At 39.2% G+C, this 12,058-nt stretch overlaps 1 protein-coding gene across 1 annotated transcript in view; it reads left to right on the top strand.

Annotated features, from left to right (window-relative positions):
- LOC122349004 overlaps nt 1-12,058 on the top strand; it is a 495,348-nt gene that overhangs the window by 168,543 nt on the left and 314,747 nt on the right. The gene's annotated exons all lie outside the window — the stretch shown is intronic.

The following is a 12,058-nucleotide window of genomic DNA, read 5'->3' as shown; positions in this document are numbered from 1 at the left end:
CTCAGTCAAGCCCTGCAAGAGCTGAATCAAATCATCAGTTCTCATTCTACTGATCTATCCGCTGCTTTTGACACTGTGAATCATCAGATCCTGCTGTCTACCCTCTCATCACTGTAGCATTTCTGGGATCACTTCGTTGGTCTGAACTTATCACTGGTAGGTTTTTAGGAGTGGCCCACAGGGAGAGATGTATCCACAGCACATCAACTGGTCAATGGGCCCTTCCTCAGGAGATCAGTTCTTGGTCCCACCTCCTCTTCTCCATTTACACTCACATCACTGGGCCTCATCCTTACAGGCTCCGGGCTCTCCTACCACTGTTACGCCGATGACACACAGCTCTACCTCTCTTTTACCATCCAGACGATCAAAAGCGATAGCTACTGGATCTCGGGTTGCCTGGGCGGACATCTAGGACATGGATGCAAAGATGCTCATCTACAGCTCAACTTGACAAAGACTGGGCTAGCTTGACATCCCCTGCCACTCCAACTACACAGCATGACTTCACCATCCAGCTAGGTTCTTCTCGTCAATTGTACCCCATCAGCTTGCTCGGTCAGAAATCTTGGGTGTAATCCTCGATGACCAACTAACCTTCAAAGATCACATTACAAAGACTGCTGCTGATCCTGCAGGTTTGCACCACAACATCAGAAAGATCAGGCCCTTTCTAGCAGAGCAAGCTGCATTAGCTACTTCTGTCCAGGCCCTTGTCATTTTCTAGACTGAACTACTGCAATGCTCTTCTGGCTGGACTTCCATCAAACACAATAAACCTCTACAAATGATTCAGAATGCAGCAGCACGGCTGGTATTCAATAAACCCAAGAGAAACCCATAGCACCTCTTTATCTCTTACATTGGCTACCCGATTGCAGCTCGCATCAAGTTCAGAGGCACTGATGCTTGCATATAGAACAACCACAGACTCGGCACCGATCTACTTCCCTCCATCTATTACAGATCTGCACACCTCTAGAGTCTGAGATCTGCTTTATGAGCGGCATACGCCTCAGTATCATCTCAAAACTTCAAGAAATCACTCTGAACTTAGTTCTCTGTTCCTGGCTGGTGGAGCGACTCTTCCCGTACATATCCGAGATGTTTGGATTCTGTCAATCTTTTAAAGCTGCTGAAAACTTACATCTTTCAGCAATACTCACACCTCATCATAAAAAAAACAAAAATCTCTCACTGTTCTGTCTCTTTCTCACTCTTTGTTTGTATTTCTTCCTTCACAGCGTGTTACCTAATTTGAACACTGCCTGCAGGCTGGAGTGTTATAAGCTACTTACTCTGTCTGTTTGTCTCAAATGATGAATCCACTGTTTGTGCTCTCAATTGTAAGTCGCTTTGGATAAGCGTCACAAAATGACTAAATGTAAATGTAAAATGTAAATCTCAATTGTAGATAAAACAAGCGTAATTATCACACAACTGCAATAACATTGTGTAAAGAAAGAGAATGTATGAACAATTGCTACCTAGTGTGGGACAGTCAGATTCCACCTGGATATAGAAAATTGGATTTAGGCTGACAATCCAGAATGAGGCTTTGAGCAACAGCCATGAGAGGAAGAATAAAAACAGCAGGCCTGGAGACTGCTTAGGTTTAATGAGGATCAAAAGCAGTGAGGTGGAATTTTTACATTGTGAGGTGGATTTTGTTCTACAAATCACAATAGCAATTTATGTTAAAAAAACATTTTAAAGTGGATTTGCATAAACCATTTAAAACATAAATACATAGATATTACTATATACTCGTATATAAGATTTGACAGTAAATCATATAAACTGTCACATTGTCTGAATATAAATGAATTTAATTATTTTCTATTATAACATGTTGCCATCTCTATTTGTTGACAATATAGGTATGACAGATGTTTTATATACTTCCTGACATTTATTCAGAAAAGTAGAAATTAGCAGAATCTAATTTCATCATAAATACAGATATTGTGATGAAATTTCCAGTCACTATATTTATGTAATCAGAATCATTACCTTTCTACATAATGAATTTGAGCGTCAAAGACTTCAATTATTTTCTTTTACCACAATAACCTGTAAACAAGACATTGTTTATTACATCTCATGCTTCATATAATCAGTTTAATTCAGTAGCTTCATAAGTAATTACACAGAGCATAACTCACTAAGTAGTGTTGGTCTTCCCATCACTACCACGTTTAGGGATTGGAAACCAATGTGAGTGTCAAGTTCAATGAATCCTCCATCAGCTACGACAGATTCTAACTTAGAAAATAACATTATAATATACTCCAGAAAATATACTCAAACCTTTAGATCTCAAATTGATTAAAACAATGCCAATTATATTTACTGATGGGACAAGTTATTAGTAAAATAGTGGATTTTGCAGTATAAAATGATGTTTCTTTTGCTCACCAGTTTCAGTGTATTTTCAACTATGAAGGAGTCAGTCAAATCCTCTCTGGAGTTGAACTAATCATTTTACAATTGACCTTTTAAAATGGAACCTAAGCCAAATATATATTCATACAATTAAATATAGTAGATTAATGTTTTGTTGATTACAAAACACATTAATGTGTTTGTCTACTAGTGGGACAAAAATATTGTCATACCTTCTCCATACCTCCACCTCACAGGAGTGAGTATCTTCATGTCTCCATGAATGATCAGATTCCGCATGCGTCCACTCCATCCATTTACATGAGAAGCTTGCAGGACTGACCTACTGGAATGGCAAAAGCAATAAATAAGCCACATCTACAGACAGAGAGAAAACATGCAAAGAGATATAAAAACACTGCAATATCCTATGAATTCATCTGCTATTTATATTTGATTACTTTCTCAACCTCAAGTTCTTCACATAGGATTGTTGTTGCCGTTGTTCCTCAAAGAGTTTCGATGTGAATCTGCTCCATTGATATTCTGCTCTGCAGTCACTTGCTCTGATGACCAGTATGCCATTCACTGACTGTTAAATAGCGCAGATCCAGCCTCCACCATGCAGTTGAACTCACCATTGAGAGTCGAGGATATCCCGTATACAACTGCTGAGACCTCGATTACCATCAATGGCCTTTCAGAAAACCAGTTCCCAATTTGATGTTAATGACTGTGCTGGCTCCATCTAATACCTGATTTCCTAGAACACATATACAAAACAAATTGCATCTATTGTGCAAAATATCTTTATATACCAAGTTTAGTAGATAATTTCTGCAGTGAGTCATTTCTGCATCACCTACCATCACCACCCTTCAAATAGACACCAGACATCCAACTATTATGTAAAATAGTGTCTATAATGCCAGAAATGAAGATGAAAATACTCAAGCAACCCAAGATGTGGGATTGTCCTGTATGAGTGTGGTTTTGTGTCTGAATAATAAGAGTTCATTAGGAATAAGGCATTATATATATCCATGTCTTATGTGAACCTATTGTTCTTTTACCTAAAGTTTGATCTCATTTGAAAGGATCTCAGTGTGGATTGGTAAAATTGATTTACAGATAATCACTTATATTATGGGAAAGATTAAAGCTTGGTGAACTGTGTCCGTTAAGAAGGTGTGTCACTCCTTTTGGGTCTCTGAAAGTGTGTTCAGCCAGTGTGTGACATGCAAAAAGTTTTAACTAAATTTGAGTATCTCTTTGTCTGATCTGAGTATAGAAATGTAGCCCAGAAACAACATACGCGATTCTGTAGCGCCAGATGCGTGCATTGTAGTGTGTGTCCTCACCACACCATACTATGTATTTTTCTAAAGACCAGGTATAAGGATCTTTTATGTTTGTTTATTTTGTTTTTATATATATGTACTGCTGATCAGTTGTACAAATGTTTATCAAGTATACTAATTTGAAAACCTATTCTTGCTCTGTAAGAAAATAGCGTTAATCTTAGTTAACATATACAGTGTTTGAAATAACTTTTCTAGTAGGTTAGTGACTTTTGAGTAGTTAGTGGTTTTCCATGCATTGTGCACATGCATTTTGAGATCTTGACTTCTAGCCTGGCTTGGCTTAGCATGCACTATTACTTGCAGAGGAACGCATAAAAAAGCTCTTTTGCAGGTCCTCGAGGAGATGGCTGCATTCTGTAAGCGATCAATGAGGTAGCCTCCCGACTGAGACCTGGGCTAGCCCAGATGTGTCGTGGAGTCTGTTCCTGGACAAACATGGTCTCTAAGTGACCAGACTCTACTATGAGCGATAAGTCCGAAACTAGGAAATATTAGAGTTAATTAATGATCCCGAATTTAATCACAACTAGAGGATCAGGGGTAGTTACATTTAAATAAATAAAACTAAAATCACAGAAAGATTGGAGTCAGATAAAATTATGTATAAGTCAGTACTGCACAATTGGAAAAGCTAAATGATAATAAATATTAGTGATTTTTGAAGAGACACAAAGGAAAAAGACCAGACACGCATTAACCTTCAACGAGGCCTCTGTATTACAGTTCTTCAGGAAAGGGACCCATATACTATAATGTTCATGTATGCATTTATGTTTTCCAATATTCAGATTCAAAATGTAATGTTTAAAATATCACAGCATTAAGTATCACAACATTTATGCATATGTACATAGTACTTGCATAGATGCATTCCCATTTCTACTTCTGAGCTGCATTAAATTAAAACTAAGATTTTCTTTTACACTGCTGAAGTTTAATGATACTGATACTGATTAACCTTGTGTTAATTAGTGCCAAGTAATTGGAACATTTTACAATGTCTTCAGAGCAGGAAGGGCATTAATCAGAAAAATGTGGCCATAAAAAGTAATGCATAAGAGTATGATACAATGTCACATATTGCATAGTGTTCTACGACAAATGAATTACCTCCCAAATACCTCAGGGCTTCAACCTCACAGAGAGTAAGAGAATCTTCTGAACTCCCAGAATATGAATCGATCATATAACGCCCCATCATTCGCACCGCATGAGGGAAGTCGGCAGTGGCTCCAGATGAGAGTAGAGAATTACAGTACATCTAATGGAGAGAAAGATCATCCCGTTGTTGCTTCTGTTTATTCCACAGCTGTGAGACAATGATAAATGTAGAAAATATCTCACATTGGAGGTTGCTGTAAACGTCTGGGAAGTTCCCAGCTTTTGAATCACTGCCTCAATGATTTCTGGATACTATATCAGAATATGGGGTTCACTCTGTTAGTGATGGCCCTCCTGTTCACTCTGTATACTTACTGATCCACTCTCCACCTGCGGGTCGGTCTGTGGCTCTGTGTGGAGAATTAGCTGTCATGCACATCAATCCACTGCGTTTTACAAAATTATGACTCATACATGGACGCACTGTGTGGCCACTTGCTGAAATGCTAAGTTCTCTGGAAGGTCCAGTAAGCATACATTTTTATTAAATGTAGTTAAAACATGGGAGGGTGAACTAAAAATATAGATACATATATACACACACACACACATATATATATACATATATACACACACACACATATATATATATATATATATATATATGTATTGTCATTAGAGGAGCCACCCATAGACACAGTGGGCGTATGGGCCAGGCCTTGAGAGGCTTTTTATTTGACAATGTAAATACAAAATAAAGTGTCCAGGGAAAGTGTCCAAATAAAAAGGGGAACTGGTGCCTCGCAAAGTGTAGCAGGAAAGGTCAGGGGGTAGTGTTCCAGGGCCAGGTCCAGGTAGTGGCTGGTCCAGCGGCCGCACGCGGCTCCCCTCTCCTGTTCGGGCGGCGCCTCTTCCGCGACATCTCAAGCCGCTTCTTTCCTCCGGTGCGCCAGAAATTATGGGATCAACAGCTCGGCATCCTGCACTGTCAGCCCGTGCTGCCCGGGTCAGCGGTCGTACTCCCTGCTGGACTCTCTGGTCATCGCTTGGACCTACGTGGTCCCACGACGCGCTTTCTCTAGTGGCGGGACGAGCTTTATTCACACACCCTTCATGACCCATGAGGACACAGTGTGCATGCACAGGGGAAGAGACTGCCCTTTCGAGGAGAGACGTGCCGGTGCTGCTTAACGCGACGGTAAACAAGGCTAAATTCACTTCAGGTGTGCCTCATCTGCACGCTGCCAGACCTGACCAATACCACACTCTCCTCTCGAATACCACCTGGCCTGGGAACCTGGTGAAGGGCGCGACCGGATCGAGGTGATGATGACAACAACGAGGAGGGGCAGCTAACTCAAATCACAATATATATATATACATATGTATACATACACACACATATACTACACAATATGTACACACACACATACATACACACATTCCCTTACACAAATTATATATATATGTATATATATATATATATATATATATATATATATATACACACACTTTAATATGGTGGAGGGTTGAGTGCCTGAATGACCCTAGGAGTTAGGTTGTCCGGGGCCATAGCCTGGTAGGAGTCTCCCAAGGCAAACAGGTCCCAGATGATAAGCCAGACAAAGAAATGGTCTCTCAATCCTTCCAAAAGACATCTAGGAGGAAGCAGAGGCCAGGGAACCTTTGTTCTGCATTTCCCACTCTATAGTCATGAGCTTTGGGTCATGACTGAAAGGATGATCCTAGATACAATCGCTCTGAAATTATTTCTCTGCTAGGGTGGCTGGGCGCTCCTTAGAGATAGGGTGAGGAACTCCGGAGTAAGACCCGCTGCCCTCCACATTGAGGAGAGGCTGACACAGAGCTTGGGCATCTGTTCCAGATGCCTTCCAGTGGAGAGTGTTCAGGGTAGGCCAATCGGGAGGAGACCTGGGAGAGAGACCTAGAAAGCGCTGGAGATCTGCCTCCCTATTGGCAGCCATTTATGCTGGAATATGCCAAACAGAAGTAATAGCATTGTTTACTACTGCTGCCAAGCCCTCTCCATGTTTTTCTTTCACATTTATTGTTTTGGTATTATTTTCATTGCCATGTTTACAGCTTCTCTTGCCTGGTTTTCATTGTATTATTTCATTTATTACTTTGCCCTCTTAGATTTTCTTCCTTGAGCGTGTTTGCCTTGTAGAGTGTTTTGCTGCCTGCCCTGACTGGCTTACTTGTTTCGGATTACACTACTGGCTTGACTCCTGCATTATTGTTTGCTGGGTTTGAGGCATCAAATATTTGACTACGCCTGTTTCTTTACTAAAGCTTCACTTGGATCTTTAACGCCCCTTCTAGTCTAGTCAATATAATGTAAGCAACATTACTTAAAAATACACCTGGTATGTTGTTTAATTACATCTGCTGCCAGTTCAAAGATGCAGAATTGAACAAAGGATGTCAAGATAAGATATTCTCTTACCTACTTGTCCATTCTACTCATTTCTTGAATCAATAAAAACCCTAAATAAAAAAAAAATATTAATTTCAGAGAAGCGTGTTTTAGAATGTGATTTTAACATAAAAACTCTTTCTGCTAGAAAACTAGTCTATAAATTTTGATATAGAGGTGCTGATTAATAAAGTAGCTCATTATATTGATGACATTAAATAGAGAATATTATCACCTAAAAAGTGTAAGGACAAAGATGGTCCCACGATCACAAATCTCTGACATAATTATTTATATATAAATAAAATGAGCAATGATTACAGATTGATTTGCTTTGCTAAGGTGAGCTCAGAAACTAAAACTGACTCAAAATATTTCCATGGATCCAAATGAAAAAGCAAATTCACATTGTATATATGAGTAGCAGATATATATAATGCAACTGTGTCTGAAAGAAAAGGAATAAAAGAATGGGCGTGAAGCCAGAATTTGTGCTCTGCATTTAACCCAAATTTTGTCAATACTCACTGTACGCAAGTGAGTACAGTGAGAGTATAGTTGTGTCAAATTACATCTGTCTAGCCATTAGACTACAATTGGCCCCAGTACATGTTTGGAAAGAATTACTTTACTGTGAGATGCCCATGGAGGAGTAAGATAGAGTAGATAAAATAGAAACCATGCAACTAATAGTGTAAATCAGATGAACTAGCAGATATGATATAATGTGCTGTACTGCTCACCCAGTAAGATCCACCGGGCCAATGTAGAGCTTCTTCGCTGGTTGATGTAAAGACATCTGTCTTTTCTTAGGATGGAAGAATGTGACTTAAGGAGGTTTTTAGGAGGATGACTGACCAAAAGTAAATCACATGACACACACCTCATCTCTCCTCCCATTTGCTTTCCTTCCACTCACTGTCTGTCTCTCCTTTCACTGTCCACTCCTACCAAAAATAAAAAAACCAGACAACATATGAAACTATTTATAATCTAGATTTCTTATCTAATATACTACTATATTAACAACATGAAGATTCATTTAATTTGATATATACCACAATTGAAATGAAATATACATGATCCAAACCAATGTGAATTTGATATGCAATATTTAGATTTACAGATGCATTTATGTCAGTTTGATTCTGGTGCATATTTAAGCTACCTATCCTATAAGCAAAAAGTGTATACACATATGTTATACATCATGGGTTAGGTGCTCTAGTTTTATTACATGCTGGAGATCCAGGTCCAATAATTAGCACCACTTTTTCAGAATTTAGTATTAAGAAATTATCAGTCATCATCCAGTTTTTTTATACTGACTATGCATTTTTGTTTCTGAAATTTGTACTTCACCAGGTCGCAAAGAAATATACAGCTATCAAAAGAATAACAGTAAAAGCTAACTTTCGCATGTCTCCTGAGTACAATCCTACACATGTAGAGTGTAAAAAGTTATGGCCCCTAGTACTGGGTAGCCTTGGATTTGAGCCATCAGAAGATGTACACCGTGGATTATAAAGGGATGGACATGGTCAGCAACACACTCAGGTGGGCTGTATTTGACACTGCCCAATTGATACTAGACAATGCAAAGTGTGTGAAAATCCCAGTAGATTTGTAGCAGTCTTAAAGACTGAGGAACAATAGAAACCCATACCACGTCTGGGAGTCATTTGAACCACACATTTATGTCCATTCTGATGCTCTGTTTGAACTGGCAGATCAGATCGTCTTGACTATGTCTTACATGCACCTAAATGCATTAAGTTGCTGCCATGGAGTTGGCTGATTAAAGATTTGCATTAACGAGCAGTTGAATAGAGTGCACCTGATAAAGTTGCTGGTGAGTTATGTAGTTATGATCATTGATCAAATCATTTTTATATAAAATTAACTTTCTTATAAAGGACCTGAGATTCGGTAAGCCAAGTTGTAATATCTATTCCTTTGTTGTCTTCATCTGTTAAACATCGCTCTTAATCTGCTTTGGACTGTTTCTGGCCATTTCACTATTTCAGTGAAAAGACACAGTCTCTATAGTGTGTAGCCATCTAGGTAAAGTGTCTGTGTGTTGAGAATGAACTGGTTCCCATGACGTGAGACAGCCAGCAGACAGTCTGTTTAACCAGTCTTTTCTGCTTCCTGGACATCAGGCCCCAGCTACTCAAGCACAAGCTCTATGTACCCATGCTTTAAAAGAAGCAAATATACACCACCTCAAAAGGGAGAAGACCTATGTCTTTCAAATATGGTCAGGCCCGCCTACAAAAATCCAATTGTCTGTGAAACCTATATTATTCTCTGGGGCATCACTTAGACATCCAGCCACTGAGAGCAAACGTCTACTATTGTATCCCATCACTCTGAAAAGTAGTAGTTAGGGAACCAGAGCATATTTTGTCATTTTATAAGAGCTAGGTTTAGGGTTCAGGTTAGGTGTAGATGTTAATAAAACACAATCTATTAATAGTAGAAAAATAAATTTTGTTTAGCTAAAATTAAATGTGTTAATGTCTGGCTGGAGCTGTATCCTCTACTACCACAACTGGTGAGCAGTTCACAAATTAAACTGAATCGAACTTTTAGTTCCAGGCAGCGACCTTTTGGAATGTACAGCCGAGGTGGTACACCTAATCTAAAAAGAACCAACTGAGTCCAATGGAGCCATGAGGTTGCCAAAGAGGATTACTGAAGATTCTGGATGAGTACAGTTGATAATGATGGTAAATATGTTTATTAATGTGATTAATTTACATATTTTATTAAATGGTATTCTAACTCGGTAGGTGACATCATTGGATTTTGTCTAATGAATACTATAAAATAGACATTGAACCTACACATCTTTAGGTTTCTCTTTATTCAGAGATGGTTTTGTGTGTGTATAGTGTCATTTCATTTTCATTTTGAACTGCACCTCAATGAAATAATTTCCATCATTTTAGAAAGTTATGGAAGCAAAATAAAAGAAAAATTAATGCTTACTTCACATGAATAATCTAAAAGAGATGCATGCTTGCCATGTTTTGGCTCATCTCTCTGAGGAGGATTGGGCAAATGAGTATTATTTGTGTAGGAAGGGAGGATGGAGCATGTTGCTTTCGCGTTGAGGGCAGTCACCATAAGCACTGCGATTTTACTCCCTATTCAAATGCTGAGTTCGCTTCTGTACTTTTTGTAAGAGAAATGTCATAGTACCCCTACATCAAATATCGCTTGATCTGAAGCAGTGCTTGAAAGGCAGATCCTCCTCTTTCTCTTGTTCTTCTTGTTCACACCCACATCCAAAGTTGCCTCCGCATTTCTTTGGAGGTAGGAAACACTATTTTCACCACTCTTGCTTCTGCAAATGGGAAATGTACGCTTTGAGCGCTTCTGGTAATTAAGTAATTAGGAGTTACCGTAGGTGGTACCTAAGTGCAGTGTGGTAAGATTAAAGCTGGATTTGCCATGGAGACCTCAGATTTCCAGTTTAGAAGAAAAAATACAAACCAAATCGGTTTCTGTCTTGCAGGGGAGAGGAGCTCTACTAATTTTCTCTCCCTTCTCTGGGTGATTCCTATGATGGGGAAAACTTCTTGTTTGTGGAGTGAAACTATATTTGTCCTGTGTAAGGTAGGTGATAGAATGGGGTTTGTACAGTCAATAGACACCCATTTGAAGGCCAATGTTTTATGGTTCCCAGAAATGACGCTTTCCCACTTGTAGATACAATAGTCCGCTGGAATTTATCTTATAGAGGACAACTCCCAGATGAAAATACAAGTGTTACACAACTGAGTCTTCAGCAACCTTTCTATGTGGTTCAGACTCTGCTTTGACTTTGGGTCCTGTTTTAGAAGCCCATGTTGTCGTCTGCAGAAGAACTACTACTCTCACAATACGATGTACTTGTGACATCGTAAAAGAATGGCATCTACGCTTAACATTAGTCCCGTCTCTTTCTCAACTGTATTTCAAAGCTCTGTAATTCAGATCAGATGGTGGATCAGCACACAGAGATTATGTTCATCAGAGACCCAGAACACCCAGGAGTGCGCACCGTGGACCAATCACCAGATCCTGATGCACACACACACACACACACACGCACACATCAAGTCATTTACACTACCTGACACAGCTGCGTTTAAAATTGAACTGGAGTTAAGTGCTAAGCGTCCGTAAGAGGAGAACTGACCCAACTGAGATCTGGTTTTCCCAAGGTTTTTTTTTCCAATTCTGTATGCATGGGCTTTTGCTTCCTTGTCGCCGCCACCTCTACCAGCTTGCTTGGTTGTGGACACTTAACTTCTAGTGATTATCGTTGAATTGATTACAGAGAATGTCTCTGCATTTAATAAGAATACGGTCTTGCTTAACATTATACATCCCTGTCATTGTACTCATTCACATTTATACTGTGCAGTGCTTTGATACAATCTGTGTTATTAAAAAGCGCTATATATAAAAATGATTGATTGAAGAAGCTAATAACAGATGCTTCCCTCACAGGTTGGGTACGGTATTAGAATGACAGTTTGATCCAAGGACAATTATCGTGGTTATTGACAACTTTGCTTTCATTTTAAAATGTGGTTTCATGCTTATTTTTCTTTCCTGAGCTGGCCATACATTTGATGGAATTCTGATCCCATATATGGCTAGAAGACTGCTCTATTGCAACAGTCCTCAATGCGACAGAATCTGGTTTGACACTGTGAATCCTGTACACTTCTAGAGATTGGAAAACAGGGTCCAGGCTTTCTGGATGGTACTCAAA

The sequence above is a fragment of the Puntigrus tetrazona genome, chromosome 7 (assembly GCF_018831695.1).
Source record: "Puntigrus tetrazona isolate hp1 chromosome 7, ASM1883169v1, whole genome shotgun sequence".
In the NCBI taxonomy this organism is placed as follows: Eukaryota; Metazoa; Chordata; class Actinopteri; order Cypriniformes; family Cyprinidae; genus Puntigrus; species Puntigrus tetrazona.
Note: the sequence above shows the minus strand (reverse complement) of the source record. Positions and strands in the feature narration are given on the sequence as shown.